Source organism: Caretta caretta, chromosome 10, assembly GCF_965140235.1.
Source record: "Caretta caretta isolate rCarCar2 chromosome 10, rCarCar1.hap1, whole genome shotgun sequence".
Lineage (NCBI taxonomy): Eukaryota > Metazoa > Chordata > Testudines > Cheloniidae > Caretta > Caretta caretta.
This window is the reverse complement of record NC_134215.1, coordinates 42,027,614-42,050,331: the sequence shown is the minus strand read 5'-3', so window position 1 is coordinate 42,050,331 and position 22,718 is coordinate 42,027,614. Positions and strand designations below refer to the sequence as shown.

The 22,718-nt window shown below is 47.2% G+C and overlaps 1 protein-coding gene across 1 annotated transcript in view; it reads right to left on the bottom strand.

Annotated features, from left to right (window-relative positions):
- Positions 1–22,718, bottom strand: part of HCN4 (hyperpolarization activated cyclic nucleotide gated potassium channel 4) — a 158,076-nt gene that overhangs the window by 32,751 nt on the left and 102,607 nt on the right. The gene's annotated exons all lie outside the window — the stretch shown is intronic.

The window sequence follows — 22,718 nt, the reverse complement described above, 5'->3', positions numbered from 1 at the left end:
GCTAACAGCTCAGTGCCAAGAGTTCACCTGACTGAAGAACAAACGTGCCCATTCCTGCCAGGTTAACACCCAGAACCCCAGGCAGTGTCAGGGACCACCCAGGAGACCAAAGTCCCCTTTACTTGTCCTCAGAACAGGTACATGGCTGAGCTTCACTTGCCCTCACACACCCCACGGCCTGCCTGTCTGCCGTTACCTTCACTTGGATGGGCCCCCAATAGGAATGAGCGCGGAAGGCTCATGCTGGTCACTTGGGAATGACCTTTTGCTCCATTTGGTTAGATCAGCAATGACCTCAGACTGAGCAGTTGATGAAAATAATGGGCCAGGGGAGGCATTTGGGGAGGTTTGCTTGGAGTACTGTTAGGCTGACGTGCACATCACATCTAAGGGCAGCCCATCACCTCGTCTATTAATGGTGGAGGAGGTCAGAGCTGACTTGAGACTTTCCATTCTCAGTTCATGGGCTCTTCTAGGCTTTGGAATAATGATGTTGAGTTCTGGCAGCCACTAGCACTCAGAAAAGCAAGGGGCTTATAGCCGTGCGTCCCACACAGTTCTGTCAAGGCATCTCAGTTTGCATTCCCTACTGGTCCAGTAATGGGCAACCACACAGCTTGGCCAATACTCTTAAGTCCTGATGTGCAGCACCCACAAATCCCATCTCTACCCCTGCATTGCAGTCCTGCATGCACCCTGTCCTGGTTCTGTCAATACAGCTCAGCTCTGACCTGGAGCACCCCTGCTATCTCAGTCGTAATCCAATCCTGAGAAGAAACTAACAGTTCTGTCTAGCTGTGGCAGAGCACAATTACCAATAGGCATCATGCCAGCTTCCTACAGAAAACTCAGTGCACCTGAGTCATCCCATGGAAACAGCCCCTGCATTGCCAGTTCTGAGTCCCTCACACAGCTCCACCAGTGCACCTCCAGGGTGCCAACTGCTGTGAATTTAGTGCTGGCTTTTGAATCAGATTGAGACCAAACACTGTTTCACTTCTGAATGGCCCATACAGAACAAGAACCCAGATCTCCAGAGGCAGAAGGCTAGTGTACTAACTTGCTCCTCTTCACATCTCCGTGGACATTTATATCAGCCCCAAGCTCACCCTCCATCTCCCTGGTACTCAATATCACAGAATCACTACATTTCTCCACAGGCAAGGTCAGCTAGCCCTTCTCCCTCCCAGGGCAGGCCTGTGTCCTATTACACATGTAACAGAGTTTTGCATGGTTTAAACATTACAGGCTTGGGAGACTATTCCACAATTACACTGACCAGTATCGTCTCACTATTCCCTTGTACTCCCTAGCTGTTCTCTCTTGTCTTATACTTGGATTGTCAGGAATTTGGAGCAGGGACTGTTTGTTCTGCATTTGCACAATGGGGTCTTGGCCATGACCGGGCCTCCTAGGTGCTATGGTAATACAAATCAATAATCATAGAATATCAGGGTTGGAAGGGACCTCAGGAGGTTATCTAGTCCAACCCCCTGCTCAAAGCAGGACCAATCCCCAGTTTTTTCCCCAGATCCCTAAATGGCCCCCTCAAGGATTGAACTCACAACCCTGGGTTTAGCAGGCCAATGCTCAAACCACCGAGCTATCCCTTCACCTTGCTTAGCAAATGCAATAATAAAATAACAACAATAATGTGTATTACAGTGGCATCTACAGACTCCAACCAAGATCAGGGTGCCATTGTGCTAGGTGCTGTACAAAAACTCAGTAAAATACAGTCCTGCCCCCAAAAGCTCACAATCTAAACAGTCAAGACAGACAAAGGGTTGGAAGGGAAACTAAGCCACAGAGAGGTAAAGTGACATGCTCAAGGTCACCCAGCCGGCCAGCGGCAGAGTCAGGAACAGAAGCCAGGCCTCCTGAGATCTAGTCGTGTGTTAGATCCATTAGATCACAACTGAACCAAGCACAGAGCCTGTCTTAAATATAAAGGGAAGGGTAACCACCTTTCTGTATACAGAACTATAAAATTCCTCCTGGCCAGAGGCAAAACCTTTTCACCTGTAAAGGGTTAAGAAGCTAAGATAACCTAACTGGCACATGACCAATGAGGAAACAAGATACTTTCAAAGCTGGGGGGGGGGGGAAGGGTCTGTCTGTCTGTGTGATGCTTTGGCCGGGAACAGATCAGGAATGCTCTTCATAACTCAAGTTAGTAAGTAATCTAGCTAGAAATGCAGTAGATTTCCTTTTGTTTAATGCCTGGTAAAATAGGCTGTGCTGAATGGAATGTATATTCCTGTTTTTGTGTCTTTTTGTAACTTAAGGTTTTGCCTAGAGGGATTCTCTATGTTTTGAATCTGATTACCCTGTAAGGTATTTACCATCCTGATTTTACAGAGGTGATTCTTTTACTTTTTCTTCAATTAAAATTCTTCTTTTAAGAACCTGATTGCTTTTTCATTGTTCTTAAGATCCAAGGGTTTGGGTCTGTGTTCACCGATGCAAATTGGTGAGGATTTTTCTCAAGCCTTCCCCAGGAAAGGGAGTGTAGGGCTTGGGGAGATATTTTCGGGGGAAGACGTCTCCAAGTGGGCTCTTTCCCTGTTCTTTGTTTAACACGCTTGGTGGTGGCAGCATAGGGTTCAAGGACAAGGCAAAGTTTGTACCTTGAGGAAGTTTTTAACCTAAGCTGGTAAGAATAAGCTTAGGGGGTCTTTCATATAGGTCCTCACATCTGTACCCTAGAGTTCAGAGTGGGGAAGGAACCCTGACAGAGCCTGATACTCAGCCTCTTATTCAGCCTGGTTTTCTCTTCCTTTCCATTCCTCCTAGTTACATCACCTTGAACCACTCTGCGTTATCCCATTCCATTTCCTAGGCAGCTCTTCACCAAGCTGTGAATAGTTAGAGGTTTGAATCTTCCCATAGAAGTCAATTACTCCAGCCCCCTGATCAGTTCTGTTTTTTGCTGAACTCCCTCTAGTTTGCCAAAGTCCTTCTAGTTATGAGGTGCCCAGATGGGAATGCGATATTCTAGCCCCTGTGCTGGTGTAAATCAGCATAGCTCCACTGGAATCAAATGGCCCAGGAGAGTCCATTACCCTCATTATTACTTATGTGCATTCCTTTAGCATCTAACAGCCCCAACCAGGATTAGGGCCCCACTGTACAAACAGAATAGAACACAGGCCCTGTCCTGAAGGGGGTACAGCCTAACTAGACAAGACAGACAGATACAGCCAGACATTAGCTAAGCTATTTAGCAAAAGCTGCAATATAGTTTGTCCCCACTTTCCACTCACATAACAACCCCTCCCCCACCCTCTTCTATTCAACAGTTAAGCACTCTTCCCTCGGTTTCCCTACTTCGTGATGCATGGCCACCAGAGACCAAATTTGTGCTGGCCTTTTCCACAGCTCTACTGCACTACAGACATCCGCCAGTCTAATTTGGCTATAGTTTTGCTTGTGGATTTGCATTTCCACAGCATCACTTAACGGGGACGCAAGGGCTCATTTGATGGGACATGGGCAGCGCTGGGGGAGAAAAAGGCCTTCAGTGGAACTGGAACCATGAATAAACAACACTCGCTCAAGGGTTCAGGAGTGGAGCCAAGATCAGACATGGGGAATTGTGCAAGATGGCATACAAAAATGTAGTGAGAGACAGGCCTCACCCTGAGGAGTTTACATTCTAAAAAGATAACACAAAAAGTGGGAGAAAGGGACAGTATTATTCTCCCCATTTCACAGATGCAAATAGATTAAGTGACATGCCCAAGGTCACACAGGAAATACATGGCAGAGCCCAGAAATGAATTCAGTTCTCTTCAGTCCCAATCTAGTACCTTAAACAAGACCATCTTTCCTCTCACATCATGGGTACCATGAATACTGTTGCATCAAAGAAACCCAATATTCATAACATTGTCTTTGCTGAAACCCAATGGGTCTGGCAAAACCTTTCCACCAGATCTACTAGGCCCTGGACCCCATGCTAAGCCAGGAAAGCTTTGAGTTGCACAGTGTCTTGCGGGGCTCCTACATACTCCAGTTGTCTCATGGGTATGAGAGAGAACTTTGTCAGTTTAACGTGGACAGACACCACTGCAAGCTTATGGGGCAGCTGTGCAGTCATTTCCATGACATATCAGATGGGGAGTAGTGGGGAAGGGATATCTGGGATGGCAGCTGTGTGGCCATCTGTGTGGCACTCAAGGCAATGGGCAGCTGCATGTCTATACTCAGGGCTCTCCTACATGCATCATTCATCCCTACACCACTCTAGACCCAGAGAAAGTCCAGTGGTTCACCCTGGCAGGTGACAGATCCAGACCTGACCCTCTGCTCAGCAAGGATATGGGAACGCTGCAAACACAGAGGCAGGGGGATGGCAGAATGCTGTAGTCAGCGCTGCTCTACAGCACCTTCTCTTAGCTGACTAGAGGAGCAGTCTAGTGGCTTCTTTGGTGGCTACCTATTCCCAACTGGCTGTGGGGGAGCATTTCTGTGCAGCACAGGTGGGAGTAAATCAGAAGCAAATACATGGGGACGTCCCAGCGTCCCTCTGCCACAGCAGGCTGCTGATCATACTTGCAGAGGAGCTAGGGTTGCCAACTTGGTAGTATTTAAAAATCAGACAATCCAACAGGAGTGTCGGAACCACCCCTGCCTTACCTATTCCCCCCGAAGCACTACCCCTGCCCCGCCTCTTCCCCCGAGGCCCCTCCCCCATTCACTCCTCTTCTCCCTCCCCCATGTCGCTTGCTGTTTTTCCCTTCCCAATCCCCGCCCAGGTGAGGAGAGACTCGCCTGTGAAGCCAGGGCTGGGAGCTGCAGCCACCCAACACAGGTAGGAGGTAGCCCCACCTGAATAGGGGCTGGGGCAGGTGATAATCCAGCGCCTCTCCTGCCCGCAGTAACCAAACATGAGTGTCCAGTCAGTAGATCTGACTGGACACTGTCAGGTCCCCTTTTTGATCGGACTTTCTGGCCAAAAACCAGGCACTTGGCCACCCTAATGAGGAGTACTGTTCTAGCTTTGTGGCTGTTTATAGAGCTGCCCACCCCCAGACCAGCTCAGACCAAGCCCTCATCTAGTTGGAGAACTGCCCGCATTGAACAATAATTGCCAGCCAAGTGCTGGATGAAGGTACCAGAGCCATAAAATTTAAAACAGTTGCTCAGCCCCAGGAAAACAAAGCAAATCTTTGGAGGTGGCCGTGCGCTGCACCCATGGACTGACCATCTACCCAGTTACTTATGGTATAAAATGGCAGAAGAAAATACGAACCAGAGAGCACACAAATTGGGGAGCAGAGAGTTATCCATTAACATTCAAAGAAAGCCAGGCTGGATCCTCCCAGTGTGAGGAGCTGCAGGGAGAAGAGTGACTGATTGTTATCTCCCGTTTATGAGAATGCAGTACAGAGGGCACTCTGCATACCTATCACATCCTGCTGCATCCCTCACTGAAGACTAGTGGAAATAAAATGCATGCACAGAAGTCAAGCTCCTTTCTTTCTGATTGCTGGCCCAAGCCCAGGGTTGGCGAGCATTTACTGGTCTTACCAAAGAGTTTCTAACTAAAGCAGGTTAAGAGGTAACACACCATAAAATCATATAGTTCCAATGACCTTCTTGCTTTCCCCACCCTCTTCAGGTCTGACATTAGTAGTAGGAGGTTGTTGCTTTATAGCATTTTATAGCAAGTTTTTAAGGTCAGGCTTGACAAAGCCCTGGCTGGGATGATTTAATTGGGGATCGGTCCTGCTTTGAGCAGGGGGTTGGACTAGATGACCTCCTGAGGTCCCTTCCAACCCTCATATTCTATGATTCTATGATTTCTGAGACAGTCCTAGGAATGGCAGGGTTCCAGATCTTTCTCCTCTGGCTACGTCTTTCCTTGGAGCCCCCACAGCAACCGATCCTCTAGGAGATTTGGGTTAGCAATGCTGAGGTTATCTACTGCAGCCACAGACACAAACTGCAGCCAGGCTGTTCAGGAAGGTGAGTGTTCTTGTTGTGCCATTGGCTAGTACTCAGTCCCCGCTGCTGTTCAGTGCTGAGTCAGAGAGGAACTATATCCTGTCTGTTCAGCTTGATGCTGAAAATTAAAGAGGGCCTGATCTTGCTCCTTTGAACTCACTGGAAAAGCTAAATGCCAGTCTCAGCCTCACTGAGAAGGTGAGAGGGCAGCTGGGGGAGCGGGTGCGTAGCAGTGTGCTATGTTAGAGTATTTTCTCATTGCCAACTCTGAATGTTAATAGCATTTGTAATTTTAGCCTTAGACAGTCTCCCCCTTCGCTTGCTGAGCTCCTTGCCCTGTGCAGGACAGCCAGCACCCAGGCCTGATCGCTGTGCCAGTGCAAGGCCTGTGCCCTGGTTCTGTCATTCGAGGGAATTGTGGAGCCTGAAGTGGGATCATGACCAGCAGCTCAGAGGGCTCTTCTCTTTCACGCCGCCTCTTGCTGGGACCCAACTGCTAGTTCAGATACACCCGGGCTGTTTGCTCACAGGGTGAACTCTGCTAATTAGACTGAACTCCATTTTCCTACAGTTGCCTCATCTCAGTGTCATCTAAGTTGTGGTTCAATTGCCTTTGCTCTCTACAGACCAGGCACTCCCTGACCTGTGTCTCCAGAGCCATCCTACTAGCCAGGCCCCTATGTGACTCAAACCACAGATCTCCCATCCCTGCTCCTGCCCTACCAGCATCTCTCAACAGATTCAACAGAGCATTAAAGACTCCCTGCCCCACCTTGCCTACAGTTTTACTAGTGATGGGGGAGCCAAAAGGTTCAGTGGGTCCATTCTGCACCCCAAAATGTCTATCCTTATATGAACTTTACCTGAAAACTTTACTGGACATCTCAAGCTTCCTGGTATTTCCTGCCATCAGCAGGGCTGTGACTAACACATGCACAGTGTTTCAAGTAGCATTTAAATACCTACAGTTCTGGTCCCAGACAGAACAGACAAATGCAGAGGCTGCTCCAAAAAATGAAAATGCACTGCAGGAAGAGTGGGCGGAGAGCTCCTCAGAGAGGATCTGTTAGAGAGACACTGTTTCTTTTGACTGTGTTGTGAGTTGTGGGTGAAGGCTGCGTCCAGGTCCTATTTTGGCAGGCCCATTTTGCCCAGCCTCTCTCCTGCAGTCGTCTGCTCAGTTCCCTCGCTTGTGCTCTTGAATTTGCCCAGAGCTCTGTGACATGTGCAGAGATGAGTGACACCCCCACGTTCAACCCTAAAAGACTCATTTAGGGATTATCTGAATCTCTCTGAAGAAAATTGGGTGCATTTAAATGTCAATTCGTCTTCTTCAAGTCTGCTTTTCCCAGTAAGCCCTGGAAGGCAACACTAGTGTATTAGAAGGGAAGGATCTAATTGGGAATCTTTTTCTCCCAGGGTGGGTCACCTTAGTTTCCTGTCTATTTCCTTCCCTGCACAGCTCACTCAAAGCCCTTGGGTGCCGAACACTTTTAAACCCAATTTACCCCATTGCTCCTTGTTGTGTCTCTATGTGACAGCTATAATATCATAGACCTGGACACACTTCTCAGGGAATCAGCAAGGAAGGTTTCTGCACATAGGAAGAACTGCTCCCCTCCCACTCCTGGCCTTCCCCACTCTCCACCAAGCTCTCCCTTGACCCACAGAGATCAGTCTTCAAATCTTCAAAGAAACTTTGATTTCCATTTTCTCGGTTCAATTAACTCAATGTATATACATGGATACACACACACACACATACACATACACACACACAGACAGTTGTCATGAAGGCCACTTAGAATAAGCCAAAATGCTTTCCTACAAACTCTCATCAAGATAAATATTTATTTCCTACCCAGAGCATTATTGCTGTGATAAATGAAAGTGGGGGAAGGGACGGGGGGGGGGAGAAGAAATTCCTTTTATGGACACCCAGCCAGCCAGTTAGCTATAAAATCCCTCTTGGTACCTGTTCTCTACTTGCCTTACCTGTAAAGGGTTAAAGAAAGCCCATAGGTAAAATGAAGGGAATGGGCACCTGACCAAAAGTGCCAATGAGAGGACTAGAACTTTTTTAAATTGAGAAAAAACTTTCCCTCTGCCTGTTTTTTGTTGTTCTCCAGAGAGAGGAGACCAAAGCAGGAATTGTGCTGAACTATGATGTAGGAAGCTTTAAGCTAGGTATGAAAAATCATCAGATCATACCTAGAGATTGCTTATCTGAAACCCCAAAGATGTATGTAAGTAAATCAGGGAAAGTCTAGGAAGATGTGATTAGGGTTATTTCTTTTATTTCTTTATGGCTTGTGGACTCCTCTGTGCTAACCCCAAATACTTTTGTTTTGCTTGTAACCTTTAAGCTGAACCTCAAGAGAGTTATGTTGATCCTTAATTTTTGATCTAGCAAAAAGCCTAAGTTCCAGATGTCTTTTCTTTCTTTTTGTGTTTAATAAAAGTTACCTTTTTAAAGAACAGGATTGGATTTTTGTGTTCTAAGAGGTTTGTGCACATGTTGTTTAATTAGCTGGTGGCAACAGCTGATTTCCTTTGTTTTTCTTTCTCAGCTCTTCCTGGGGGGCGGTGAAAGGGCTTGAGGGCACCCCACAGGAAGGAATTCCCAAGTGTGCCTTTCTGGGTTCTCAAAAGCATTTTTTTTTTGCATTTGGGTGATGGCAGCATCTATCCATCCAAGGTCAGAGAGAAGCTGTAAGGTTGGAGGTTTAATACAAGCCTGGAGTGGCCAGTATGAATTTTTAGAATCCTTGCGGGCCCCCACCTTCTACACTCAAAGTGCCAGAGTGGGGAATCAGCCTTGACAATTGCTTATGTGCTTCCAGCAACTGTTGGCCTGATTCTGCTGTCAGTCACACTCATGTAAACCCAGGACGAACTCTGCGGAGCTGCATTGGTTTAAGAGGGAGGAGATTCAGGCTCAGTACATTTAGTGAGTGAAATATTGCAGTGCTTTGAGGGCAGTATATATTCTATGAGAATGAATTAAAAGCAAAGTTCAGCAGTCATGACATACAAAGCCATGGCCCTGACAAGGGGGCTCTGGTGAATTTACATTCTACAAGGGCACAGCTCAGGTCACTGAATCCACCAAATGGATTATTCTGATTGCATCTTTGTTGCATTTTCTATGATCCAAGATTAGAATTAGATTTGATACTGTATTGCCAATCCCCAGGCATTCAAAAATCATGACCTGGGCCCCACAAAAAATCATGAGGAAGGCTTAAAAAAAAAATCACAGGATTTTAAAAAAATTAAGAATTTTTGCGTTCTTTTTAATTGGTTTCTGGATTTTGAGCTTTTAGAGTTCACACCATTAACATTTCTCTGCAATCATGAGGGCTAGATCTTACTTTAAACCCTCCTGCAAAAACAACAGATTCTCATATAATCACAGGACTCCAGGAGCTGGGGCTTTAAGAAAATAAACAAATATTGGAACACTTGCAATAAAATCAGGGGAGATAGCAACACAGAAGTTGTGTAGCTCGTCTGTTTCACTTTGCAGGGGTCTATGCCAAGTGTCTTTGGGGTCGGTGTCAAAGTTTGCACTCCTCTCTTCTCCAGTCCCCACCTTTCACTTGAACCAAGATAAGTGCAATCTGTTACATTAGACACTGATCCTGCCAGTACTTCTACACATGCTTAACTTCACACACAGACAAGGACTCTCACTGACTTTCCCAGGACTATTCGGGTGCGTAAAGCGAAGCAGGTGTGGCATTGTTTGCAGAGGCAGGGCCTTAGTCTGCGCTGTATGTCCTTTCCATAGCAAAGCCCAGGTGATTCTGGGATGCTGTAGTAACACAACTTTGATTTCTTATTAAAGATAGGACTAAACCTAATCCCCAGATCTATCCACTCCTCAACTTTTGGAGCATTCGATGGCTGCATTTGGATCCAAAGCCACATTTTGCAAATACTCTTCACCGAATATCCTGGTTCTCAGCTCCTCTAAACACCGGGGTTCAGATAGGGATCAGATTTGTATGGCTCAGCCTTGGCTCTATTTTTATACTGCAGCAGGAGGGTTTTCAAGAGCCATATATCACACTGAAATATTGAGAACAATCTGAGACTGATCCTGCACTCAACGCCAGTGACTCCGGTGGAGTTACTCCTGATTAACAGTGGTGTAAGCAGAATTAGGGTCCTTATCTCCTGTTCTATTACAACCCCCCCCCCCCCCGAAATGGGCTGAAAACTCGGTGTATGTTTTTCCACTCTCCATGCAGGGTCCAGGCACAGTCCAGCCGTGACCATCAGCCACCCCTGCTGCCGCTCTAGGCTGTGGACGAGAAGCTGGATATGAGTCAGCAGTGTGCCCTTGTTGCCAAGAAGGCCAATGGCATTTTGGGATGTATAAGTAGGGGCATAGCGAGCAGATCGAGGGACGTGATCGTTCCCCTCTATTCAACATTGGTGAGGCCTCATCTGGAGTACTGTGTCCAGTTTTGGGCCCCACACTACAAGAAGGATGTGGATAAATTGGAGAGAGTCCAGCGAAGGGCAACAAAAATGATTAGGGGTCTAGAACACATGACTTATGAGGAGAGGCTGAGGGAGCTGGGATTGTTTAGCCTGCAGAAGAGAAGAATGAGGGGGGATTTGATAGCTGCTTTCAACTACCTGAAAGGGGGTTCCAAAGAGGATGGCTCTAGACTGTTCTCAATGGTAGCAGATGACAGAACGAGGAGTAATGGTCTCAAGTTGCAGTGGGGGAGGTTTAGATTGGATATTAGGAAAAACTTTTTCACTAAGAGGGTGGTGAAACACTGGAATGCGTTACCTAGGGAGGTGGTAGAATCTCCTTCCTTAGAGGTTTTTAAGGTCAGGCTTGACAAAGCCCTGGCTGGGATGATTTAACTGGGAATTGGTCCTGCTTCGAGCAGGGGGTTGGACTAGATGACCTTCAGGGGTCCCTTCCAACCCTGATATTCTATGATTCTATGATTCTAATCAGTCCCCATTCAGGTGAGGATGTATTTCAGACAATCCCATTGCTGGACTGTGACAGGGAGGGGTCAGTTCCCAGATTGATGAAATGGAAATGGCTGCTCTCTGCTGCCAGACTGCAAACCAGAGGGACATCCTCTGTGGTGGGGGAATTGTTATGTTTAACCCCCACAAGGCAGTCTGCATGCTCAGCGGGTGAAATCCTGGCCCCACTGAAGTCAATGGGAGTTCTGCCAGGTTTCACCCGGTGTCTATACAGCAAACAATACCCTGGGGCACTGAGTCTCAGAGTCTGGGTCTACAGACTTGGGCTTGTGCTACGGCACGAACCATAACCATGTACACAGGCTTCAGCTCCAAGCTCCAGCTCCAACCAAGGTGTCTGCGTGGCTATTTTAAGTGTGTGTGTGTGGGCGGGGGGGAGGGGTTTGCTATGTAGACGCATCCTAAAGGTACAGTCACCCTGCACCTGGCAGTGAGCCTCCCAACCTGGGTTGACACATTTGAGTTAGTGGGGCTCAGGCTAGTGCATTGAAAACAGCCATGTAGATGTTGGCATTGCAGCTTTGGCTGGAGCTTGGGCCCTCAAGCCCACCCTCACCCCTTGGCATGTGAGCCTGAGCTGCAGAGTTCATACAGCTATTTATAATGCACTCGCGCAAGCCTTGCTGTCAACCTGGGCTGGGAGGCTCCCTTCCCAATGCAGTGGTGACATACCCTTAGGGGTTGATCTGGGTGCATAACACAGTGGAGATGCAGTGCAGGGCTCGCCTGCTCTTACAGGTGCTCCCCCAGGAGGTATGCCCCAGCAAGGATGGTGCATTGCGGCACCAGACTAAACATCCCTATGCATCAACATGTGTGAGGGGAGGGAAAGCCATTCAAAGAGCTCATTTGCATGATTTTCTCTCCAGGCTAGGAGAGACTCCTGATCCAAGCACCGTGGCAGATGGGTCCAACGGGCCTGATCCTAGCCTGAATCAGGAGCACAGCAAAGAAGAACTCCGGGTTTGGTCAATAGATTTTCACAGAGCAGAGTCTGTGAGGTGTAAAGCTAAGGCCCAATCCTGGCAGGTGTTATGGCCCTTTTGAACACAAAGGGATCAGGAAGCTGGGAAGGAGGGGACACCCATCCAGAGCCAAATACGACTGAGCCCTTATTGAGCTGACATCTCTATTGCAGGAGAGACTGAGGGAGTGAGGAGAGTGAGGGCAAGTGCAGCTGGAAAGACAGGGAGATTGTGGGTGCAGATCCTGAGACCTACCTCCACTGATGAGGGTGTCCAGTGCTTAATTTGTAATGAAAAAGGTGCCAGGGACCAAGCAATGTTTTTTACATTCATAACTGATGCAGCAAGTCCGGAGGGGCCGGGGCCATGAGCTGCCACGGCCGGAGGGGCTAGCGCTCTAACCTGGAACGAGTTAAGCATGGAGTGTGTCTGTGTGGAGGCAGCCCTAGGACAGATGTGAGATCAGATCTGAGAGGGGAGGCATCCACAAGAGGGGCTGGATTTGAACAAAGATTCCACAGGATAGAAAGAAACGTCTGGAGCCGCTGGATCATGGCACCTGCAGATATCTCCGGGTAAGCCCTTGAGCGGCCCTCCAACACAGCCTGTGATCAGAACAGCACATTCAAGCAGGCTGGTTGGGGCAAGGTTACAGCTGGGCAGCACACAGCACAGCTGTATAGGACCCTTTTAGCCCCTGGTTGCCAGGTCATGTCCTTAAGCCCTGGGGCTGGGACTTCCCAGGGACACAGCTCTTCAAAGATCCCAGCCTGCACACTCCGCTCACCCTGGGTGGGACATTCAGCGCCAGTGGGTCTGGAAAGGCTGGGGTAATGGAGAAAACAACACTTCTTTTGCAGCAGTGAGCAGGAGGAAAGCGTGATGGAGGGGTGGGGGTGGGGAACGAAGAGGCTGTGCAATTCCAATCAGCGCCCACGAAGCAGACACCTCCAGTTCCCACCGGGGTCACTGCTCAGCAGGGAGCCTCGGCTCTCAGCGTTACTCATTTATTTTCCCATGCATGTGCAGAAATGAATTTGAAAACTGATAATGAAGTTTAAACCTTCCCTTCCCCCTCCCCCACACGCAGGATGTACTGAACTGCTAATGACAAGAGCTCTCTCCTCACTGTGAACACATGCAGACACACACACAAATGCTCTGCTCAGGTCAGATTGTTGCTGCACAGGGCTATGGGACCAAAACATGCACCCTCGATAGAGATTCACTTATGGGAATAACAGAAGTCAAAATCTTAGCCTTCTCCCGCAATGGGCCAGTTCATCCCTGGTGTAAGTCCACTTACAACACTGGAGTTCTGCCATGGATTAGTTTGGCCCACAGAGGTTTGTACATGTTGGCTGGACGTGTCGTTAACTCCCACCATCCCACCCCGCACGCACACACATGCACAGTGTTTCACATGTACGCTCACCCTCCCACAGGCTCAGGTGAACCCACATATACACTGAAGTCAATAAGATCAGTGGCTCTCAACCTTTCCAGTCTACTGTACCCCTTTCAGGAGTTTGATTTGTCCTGTGTACCCTCAACCCAAGTTTCATCTCATTTAAAAACTACCTGCTTACAAAATCAGACCTAAAAATACAAAAGTGTCACAACACATTGTTACTGAAAAACTTCTTACTTTCTCATTTTTACCATATAATTATAAAATAAATCAATTGGAATATAAATATTGTACTTACATTTCAGTGTACAGTATATAGAGCAGTATAAACAAGTCACTGGCTGTATGAAATTTTAGTTTGTACTGACTTTGCTAGTGCTTTTTATGTAGTGCTTTTGTTGTAAATCTAGGCAAATATCTAGATGAGTTGATGTACCCCCTAAAAGACCACTGCGTACCCCCAGGGGTATACGTACCCCTGGTTGAAAACTACTGAATAAGATTGACACACCTAGACCTCAGCACTTGTTGCATGCTGGGGATCTCCCTAAGCTGCCTGATATAAGAGGTTATTGCCCCAGGCTGGGCATCTGGGAGCCCCTTTCTAAAGCACTATTCAGGAAGACTCATCACCTGTTTCTTACAAACTATTTGAAACCAGATGGTGGTGGAGGTGGGGTGACTGGAGTTCAGAGCACAGGCTGTGTGACTCAAAGCCAACAGTCATTACCAATGTCAGCTGTTCAGTGACCTGTATGAAACAGGTTGGGGACTTTGCAATGTCCTGGTGACTTTTCTACCACGTTCTGAGTGAGGACTTGAAGAAAACCAAAAAAATCCAGCCCAGCTCTCAGAGAATCTATCCAGACGCCAGTCCCCATGGAGTCTCAGCCCAGCACAGGCCACCCATGTGATGTGGACATGATCAGTACAGCTCATAGATTACATACCTCACTCTCAACTTTGAGTTCTTTCACTCACCCTAGGATAAGGAGACATACAGACATGGAGACATAACAGTTCTCAGGCCAGTTCTTAGTAAACAGAGGTCCATCATCCTCACAGTACACACTTAGAAAGGAAATTGCCAGGGGATGGCTGATGGCAGAGAGACGTTTTAACCTCCAGACTGGCAGTGAATGCCACCTGTTCCCAGCTGAGGGCTGTTTGGATGCCTAACTGAAGTTAGTGGCGGTTTCATTCCAATTCCCACTGGGACAAATAGCCAGTGGCACTAATTAGCTCAGGTGCTGGCAGTCTCAGAAGAAAGGCCAAGGCCTGAATGGAGTCTGAGGCCTGGATTGCCCTCACACCCAGGAAGTGCTCCCTCTGGTGCAGTGGGTGGTGCCGGAAAGTTTCTCCTCGTGCTGCTTCTACTCTGCTAGTTTTCTGGGTGCAGAACCTCAGTCTCCAGGGCCATCAACCGAGCCCCAAATCCACTTACATGTTTTAGAGACACCTTCTCTCTTCTCAAGCTTTTGTTTGGCCTAGAGCTTTTAAGAGGGCTGCAGTCATGTTAATTTGACTCAGGGCACCTTTTCCTGGTGGGACTAAATCATGAGTTGAGGTTTGTGTTTTCTCATACTGACCCATCCTGATGCCATGGAGAGGCAGAGAACGAGTTCAGGTCTCTCTTCTAAACAGCAGGCCTGAGATCATGGGAACTGGCATTCACATCCCATGCAGCTTGGAAAAGCCCAGGCTAGATTCACAGGATACAGGACACATTTGTGCAAATCAGGAAGGTCCTACTCATTTCCAAGTGGCTGGTGACCCAACTCATTTCCAAGTGGCTGTGAGATCCAACACCCAGACACAAGAAGGCAGGTTAAGCAGGGACTCTCTGCTGGAATTTGAGAGTGGTAAGCAGACCCTGAATACTGCAGTGTAAGCATGTCTCTATTTAATGCAGGGGTGAGCAAACTACGGCCTACGGGATTGCCATTGGCCGGGAACAGGGATCCGCAGCCAATGGGAGCTTCGGGGGAGGTACCCACAGGCGAGGGCAGCATGTGGAGCCCTCTGGCCCCCCTACCCCAGGGACATGGTGCTGGATGCTTCCGGGAGCAGAGCGGAGCAGTCCGGGGCCAGGGCAGGCAGAAAGCCTGCCTTAGCCCTGCTGTGTGCTGCTGCCACTCCAGGTAAGTGGTGCGGGCTCTGGCCCGAACCTCTCCTGTACCCCAACCCCCTGCCCTGAGCCCTCTGCCACACCCCTCCTGCACCCCAATCCCCTGCCGCACCCCTCCTGCACCCCAACCCCCTGCCCTGAGCCCCCTGCCACACCTTGCACCCCTCCTGCACCCCAACCCCCTGCCCTTAGTCCCAACCCCTTGCCCTGAGCCCCTTTCTGCACACCGCACCCCCTCCCACAACCCAACCCTCTGTCCCAGCCCTACATTCATGGCCCTGCATGCAATTTCCCCACCCAGATGTGGCCCTCAGGCCAAAAAGTTTGCCATTCCCTGTTTTAATGCCTCTTTCAAAAAAAACCCAGACAAGCCAACAGTCCCCAGTGACTGTGCATGAGAACTGATGCCACCCCTTTGGCGCAGTGACAAGTCAGTCTGGGGCTACACACAAATATTTACCTAACGGTCCAGCCTGTAACTATATATTTACAGCTGTCTTAGAATGGGCAGCATGGAGAGCAGTGAAGGTGCAGAGAACAGAGCTTGATAGAGCATGTGAGATCTGGAACGGGAGAGGGGACTCTGGAAAGAAATTTCAGTTAGATTGGATTCTGCATGGCTGACAGCAGCAAGACTAGTTCTCGTCAGTGGCTGCATCTCAGGAGACAATAGAGGAGAGCCCCACCTCGCTGCAGGACACACCTAGCTCCCAGTGCCTACTAGTCTCCTGGTGGGATGAGAGAGGGAGAAGTGGGGTCCAGGGAGCCCTCACACAATGCACAGTCAACCTGTGGAACTCCTTGACAGAGGATGTTGTGAAGGCCAAGAAGACTATAACAGGGTTCAAAAAAGAACTAGATAAGTTCATGGAGGATAAGTCCATCAATGGCTGTTAGCCAGGATGGGCAGGAATGGTGTCCCTAGCCTCTGTTTGCCAGAAGCTGGGAATGAGGGACAGGGGATGGATCACTTGATGATTACCTGTTCTGTTCATTCCCTCTGGGGCACCTGGCACTGGCCACTGTCGGAAGACAGGATATTGGGCTAGATGGACCTTTGGTCTGATTCACTATGGCTGTTCTTATGAGCTCGGCCCTCTCTGTCCTGTTCAAAGTAGTATGGAGGCAGCACGTTCAGCTCTCCCAGCTGGCTCAAGGTTACAGAGTCTATCAAGGGGGATGAATAATGACTTCCCATTAATATTAATCCTGCTGAGCTCTAGGACAATGAGAAATCAATAGGACTTCTCAGTGCAGCAAGAAGGAGTGGGAGCAGCTGGAGATGAACAGTGGCAAATTTGCCATTGAGCCTGGCCTCTTCTGACAGCCCATGTCACCCTCCCCCACCTGTGCACATGGCCCTGCTGGGAGCCCAACACCTGAGCTCCTTTTACATAACACCTTTAATCACCAGTGCAGACAGAAGAAGCAGTGCTGGAGGGAGCCTGGAGAAGAGGACGGGCTGGGATAGGCAGGGAGGGGGATTCACGGGTCTGTGGCATGGCTAAGGGGGAATAAACAATGTAAAAGGTCAGATTCAGCAAGGGGAAAAAGCCTTGCCAAATCTGCTCTAGTACAGCAAGATGCCAGTGGGATTCTTGGCTGAATCGCACCATTTACACGGCAAAGTGCCTTTGGGTGTAAAAAGTTCACAGCTTTGGGAGCAGCCATTTTCTACCCTCCCTGGGATGTCACTGAGTAACAAGCCCTTTCAAGGCAAGGCAGAAAACAACGCACAGTGCTCGATCAGGGCCCATCACAGAACCACAGCATTCCAGGTCAGAAGGGACCAGACGAGTGGCTCTCAACCTTTCCATACTATTGTACCACTTCCAGGAGTCTGATTTGTCTTGCATACCCCCAAGTTTCACCTCACTTAAAAACTACCTGCTTACAAAATCAGACCTAAAAATACAAAAGTGTCACAGCACACTGTTACTAAACAATAGCTTACGTTCTCATTTTTACCACCTAATTATAAAATAAATCAATTGGAATACAAATATTGTACTTACATTTCAGTGAATAGTATCTAGAGCAGTATACACAAGTCATTGTCTGTATGAAATTGTAGTTTGTACTGACTTCGCTAGTGCTTTTTTATTAGGGCTGTCAATTAATTGCAGCTAACTCACATGATTAACTCAAAAAAATTAACTGCAATTAAAAAATGAATCACGATTAATCACACTGTTAAACAATAGAATACCAATTGAAATTTATTAAATATTTTTGGATGTTTTTCTACATTTTCAACTATATTGATTTCTATTTCAACACAGAATACAAAGTGTACAGTGCTCACTTTATATTATTTTTTATTACAAATATTTGCACTGTAAAAATGATAAACAAAAGAAATAGTAGTTTTCAATTCACCTCATACAAGTACTGTAGTGAAATCTCTATTGTGAAAGTGTGACTTACAAATGTAGATTTTTTTTGTTACATAACTGCACTCAAAAAGAAAACAATGTAAAACTTTAGAGCCTACAAGTCCACTCAGTCCTACTTCTTGTTCAGCCAATTGCTAAGACAAACAAGTTTGTTTACATTTATGGGAGATACTTCTGTCTGCTTCTTATTTTCAATATCACCTGAAAGTGAGAACAGGCGTTCACATGGCACTTCTGTAGCCAGCATTGCAAGGTATTTATGTGCCAGGTATGCTAAACATTCATATGCCCCTTCATGCTTCAGCCACCATTCTGGAGGACATGCTTTCATGCTTATGATGTTTGTTAAGCAAATAGTGCTTTAATTAAATTTGTGACTGAACTCCTTGGGGGAGAACTGAATGTCCCCTGCTCTGTTTTACCTGCATTCTGCCATACATTTCATGTTATAGCAGTCTCGAATGATGACCCAGCACATGTTGTTTGATATATGAACACTGTCACTGCAGATTTGACAAAATGCAAAGAAGGTACCAATGTGAGATTTCTAAAAAGAGCTACAGCAGTTGACCCAAGGTTTAAGAATCTGAAGTGCCTTCCAAAATTTGAGAGGGATGAGGTGTGGAGCATGCTTTCAGAAGTCTTAAAAGAGCTACACTCCGATGCGGAAAATACAGAACCCCAACTACCAAAAAAGAAAATCAACCTTCTGCTGGTGGCATCTGACTCAGATGATGAAAATGAACATACATTGGTCTGCTCTGCTTTGGATCATTATCAAGCAGAACCCGTCATCAGCATGGATGCATAGCCTCTGGAATGGTGGTTGAAGCATGAAGGGACATATGAATCTTTAACGCATCTGACATGTAAATATCTTGCGACGCTGGTTACAACAGTGCAATGTGAACTCCTAGTCTCACTTTCAGGTGACATTGCAAACAAGAAGCAGACAGCATTATTTCCTGAAAATGTAACCAAACTTGTTTGTCTGAGCAATTGGCTGAAGTAGGACTGAGTGGACTTGTAGGCTCTAAAGTTTTACATTGGTTTATTTTTGAATGCAGGGTTTTTTTGTACATAATTCAACATTTGTAAGTTCAACTTTCATGATAAAGAGATTGCACTACAGTACTTATATTAGGTGAATTGAAAATACTATTTCTTTTGTTTTTTACAGTGTAAATATTTGTAATAAAAATAAATATAAAGAGAGCACTGTACACTTTGTATTCTGTGTTGTAGTTGAAATCAATATATTTAAAAACATAGCAAACATCCAAAAATATTTAAATAAATGGTATTCTATTATTGTTTAACAGTGCGATTAATCGCGCAATTAATCATGATTAATTTTTTTAATTGCGCGATTAATCACAATTAATTTTTTTAATCGCTTGACAGCCCTACTTTTTATGTAGCATCTTGTAAAACTAGGCAAATATATATATGAGCTGATGTACCCCCTGGAAGACCTCTAAGTACCCCCAGGGGTACACACACCCCACCCAGCACCTGCACACTAACCCAACAACTGGGCTGAGACTAAAGCATAACAGCCTTCAGGAGATTGGATTAGTATGAACCACAGGCAGCAAACAGGAAGGACCAAGGCACCTAAGGGCCAAAGGCTTCTGCAATGGCAAGGAAAGGATCCCTGAGGTGCTGAATGCCCTCAATTCCCACTGAAGAGCATGGCAGTCGAGGGCATGGAGCACCCCTCGGGACTGAGCCCAGCTCACATGTTACACGAGCCAGCATCTCTCTGGTGTGGGACCTTTCCCTATGCAAAGCAGTTACCTGGAGGTATCTGGGCAGATCACCAGCAGGCCAGGGATACCTTTGGGGAACTGCTGTAACAATGCCTTGCCAGGCTCGATACAAAGGAAGAAGGAAAGATGCTTAAGAGCAAGGATGCACTTGCGATTAGACAGGGGCTTGGTCGCCCATGATCTAGGTTCAATTCTGGGCACAAGTTACTGAATCTCGCTGTGTCTCAGCTCCCCACCCCATGGAGCCCCGTGAGGATCTGTTTGTTCTTGTAGATGCGGCGCTCAGATAGCTGCTTTCAACTACCTGAAAGGGGGTTCCAAAGAGGATGGATCTAGACTGTTCTCAGTGGTACCAGATGACAGAACAAGGAGTAATGGTCTCAAGTTGCAGTGGGAGAAGTTTAGGTTGGATATTAGGAAAAATGTTTTCACTAGGAGGGTGATGAAGCACTGGAATGCATTACCTGGGGAGGTGGTGGAATCTCCTTCCTTTGAAGTTTTAAAGGTCTGGCTTGACAAAGCCCTGGCTGAGATGATTTAGTTGGGGATTGGTCCTGCTTTGAGCAGGGGGTTGGACTAGATGACCTCCTGAGGTCCCTTCCAACTCTGATATTCTATGATTCTATGATACAGCAAGGGGTGGGCACAGCGGGCGATCAATAGCTAGAACTGGAACAGGCTGTCCAACCATTCAATGGCTCGGATTACAAACTGAAGAATGTTGGGCCACCTCATGCAGTCCTTCTTCAGACAAGTCTCCCACTGATGACTGCAGAGTTTGGCCCCGAGTTCTGGCCCTCCGAAGCCCTGTTTGTGCAACTGGCCTTTCTAATGCAAGAGCAAACTGGCTTGACTAAAACATAAGCCAGCCTAAAACTTTACTGCAAGCTTAAATTTGAACCTTTTCCTGAGGGGAAATTTTGTTTAAAGCCAAGAATACAATAAAAGATTCCCCAGACCAACACTTTATGTCTGCTCCTCAGCACCGGGCCACCATCATCATACCCATGAAATAGCCCATCCAGCCAAACAGTATGGACCACTGCACAAGAACGTCCATGCCAATGAGGAGCAGCCCAAAGCACTTGAGGGCCTGGTCCACAACTTGGGCTGCTAGGTACTGTGGGAATACAAACAACTACAACAACAACTCAGGATAAGTCCCCAGCCTGATGGCTGCTTCTCCAAATCAATCCTCTGAACCTCACTGCTTCTAATATGCTCCAGCAGAAACACTGTCCCAGGAGCACTGAGCTAAATTGAGCTGGGGAGCTGAAAATCATGAAGCAGACTCATTTTTAATTATGGCTATTCAAGTTCCAGGAATGCAGAAAGTAAATATATATTTGTTTTTAGGCCATCTTTTGCCCCATTTGCAACAGGAAATTGAATGTACTTGATTCCCTCTGGCTATGCTCCTGAGAGAAACCCAGGGGAAATGAATCCGCTGTAACCAGCATACATAAAATATAGTTTTTGTTATGCCCTCACTGCTCATTGACTCTGCCATAAAGATTTCCCTGGGGATGTTCAGATACATGCAGGATTAACCCCTCGTTCACAACATCCTGAAATTCTAGTCCTGCTTTAAATGTTACACCCCTCCAACCACCCCCCACTGCAATCCCCATGGGTAAACTGCGTCCTTATTTCCTGTTTGGTGCTTGAGAGCTCTGGACTATGCACATTGATCAGAATCAAACACAAATGGGCCACATTCCACCCTGGACTTCGAATCTGGCTGGACCAAACCCAACTGCCTAGACCTGCAGATGCAAACTGAGCTGTTGCTACCAAGTCCAGGCAGTTGAATTTGCAAATCAGTCCTTAGCTTACATGCTGCCATTTCAAACACATTTGCATACACACTCTGCACACACTTGATCAATTTGTACTGTGACTGCTGCAGGCTCCTTCTCTTTTGCGTTCCTCACTCTCTTTTCCCCCTTCCAAACCATCCACAGTATCGTGGCAAAATTATCTACATTGCCTGCTGCTCCGATCATACCCAGCTTCCCTTCAAGTTCCTTCCCTGGCTCCCTCTCAACTTCTCAATCAAATTCAGGTTTGAGCTTTCCCCACAAATGAGGTCCTGCCTACTTCTGTTCTTGTTTCCTTTTGCTTCCTGCTTTGCCCCTGCTCTCTGTGCAAGCTACACAACCAACCACTCCTGCTTCTTCCTCCTCACACTTCCAGTTTTGATCTCCTATGGCTGGAACCTTCGTCTGGACCAGATCCACAATTCTAGCCCTCCATCTCCTTCAAGTGTCTCCTTAAAACTCACTTCTATGAAGCCTAAAAACATGTTGCTTTACCTGTTTAAATAATAATCACCCCCCAAATTTGTAGATGGGGAAACTGAGGCATGGAGATGGAAAATCTCTTCCCTAACGGCACCCTGCAAATCAGTACCAGAATCTGGATTAAAACTCAGATCTCCTGACTCCTAGTAGCACCCTGACCACTAGACTTCCTTGTCCAGAGGTCTAGTGGTCAGGGTGCCCACTCTCCCACTCTGGAGATACCCTGGCTCCCCTGACTACCTACCTTTTTGTCCAGAGGTGATTGAACTCTATTGACCAGTGGTAGGCACCTGTCTCCATGTATGGAGGTAACCAAACTCCTTTGTTGTTAAGTAGACTCCTCACCTCTGGGGCACCTAGACTCTAGGCCCACAGCTACACATAGTTCTACAAGCACTTTTTCTTCTTCATAACTATGCAGGGCCTGGCTGCTTCAAATTAAGTTAGAACTCCTGCCCTTTTGTATCAGCTGGGACAAAATAACTCCATCAAAGAACTGTGCCACGAGACTTATTGTCTTGACATTGCATCAGCTAACGCACAAGGATGCAATGTAATAGCATGACACTGTAACATCATCACATTTGGCCACTGCATCGCCCTGTGGTTAATCTGGCAGCTACGCAGCCTACTCATTGTCTGTTTGGCTCTCTCGTGCTTTGAGCTACACTCAGCAATATGGTAGCACAGGGTTTCTCAGAAGCGCTGGAGCGGTTGGAATAGATACTTTTAAAGAAAGGCCTGGCTAAAAAACAGCCGCGCTCTCTGG